Here is a 1583-nt window from a genome sequence, read left to right on the forward strand (position 1 = left end):
ACATAAATATTAGTTGTGTATAATAAATCTCTTTTATAATGTTCATTACACACAATATGTCAAACCAATAAGGTTGAGTTATATAAGGCGGTTAAACATAGTTCTAGCGCCACATACTTCCGTTCATATACTACTACTAAATGAGCAGATGACTGTTCCTAAGTTCATAAGTTCAAAAACATCTAACATTATAGTCCGCAATAATGTTTCACTGAGACTTATAATGCAATATCTCAAAATAGAAATTTCATTAATGTTTATAAGAACACATAATTGAGATCGAAAATGTCAATACATCATAAATGCATTAATTATAAGTTCAATCAAGTTCGGTTCTTTGAACATGTTCTAACCATCTAGCAATCAAACAATTAAGTGTCAAATGGTGGACTATATTACATCAACCGTGACAAGGCTTGACCCGAAAATAGATTATTTTTTCCTAAACGATAGGGAATTGTTCGTGTTGTTAGCACCCCTCATCTTCAACCTTACCATTGTAAGTTCAGCTCACCAAGGGAGACAAAAAAGGTGGGTGCTAAGGAGGGGTAAAACAAAAAAATTGCTACCTTTTATAGAAGTATGGTGGAATTTAGGAAGTGATGACCAGCCTGAAGTTTGATAAGCAAGACCATACTATAATCATAAAAATTAGTCTAGTGAAACAAATTTTTGAGAAACTACACTGTCGAACTATCTTGCAAAAGCTATAACAATATTTTGATCCACAAAAAGAGCTGCACTTTTGGAAATACAATAGAATGAAACGTTTACATGCTGATCTCTGATGCTAAATAATTTCTACTACTTTCAATCATCATGATGTTAAGGAAAAAAACTTAAGAAGTTCAGCAAGCAGTTTATGATATTTTGCACGAAGCAACTAACATTGGATAACTCGTGCAACGCACGGGTCTGAAAAACTAGTAGTTTGATAAGCAAGACCGTCTTATAAGCATGAGAATTAGTCTAGGCTAAAACGGACGTTTTGAGAAACTACACTTTTGGATAAAATCTATAACATTTTGATCAACAGAAAGAGATGCAGAATTGGAACTACATTACAACTATCATGCTAAATGAACTATATCTCCTTCTCTTTTTCTTCTGCCAGTCGGTCACCTTTAGTAGGAAGCTGATGTGGTCGTCATTCTTTCTTATACTCCTTCAATTCCTTGTGGTTCCTTTCCTTGTCTTTCACCTATAGGTTTGATAGACCTGTCTTTCGTAAAGAAGCAAACTTGTTCAAAGTGATGAAGCAAAGTGAAATGATGTTTCCTCAACGCATATGAAGCACTTGTTGTGGTTGGAGAAAACTTGAATACTGAACTCACTTCTCTCCATTTCTTCTCTGCTACAACCTATACAACAAAATAATGTTTGTATATCTTCTTAATTTCTTATTGTAATAGAAGAAATAAATAACAAGATATATCATATATGAATCAAATAATAATAATAATAAGAAAAATAAAAAGGAGAAACATTCTTATCTTGGCAAAACCATCCTTTTTTGTCATTTCAACATATAAAACATGCAAATCAAGCTCCTTTCCTCCAATCACAGAAACCCTTAATTAAAT

Source organism: Capsicum annuum, chromosome 12, assembly GCF_002878395.1.
Source record: "Capsicum annuum cultivar UCD-10X-F1 chromosome 12, UCD10Xv1.1, whole genome shotgun sequence".
Lineage (NCBI taxonomy): Eukaryota > Viridiplantae > Streptophyta > Magnoliopsida > Solanales > Solanaceae > Capsicum > Capsicum annuum.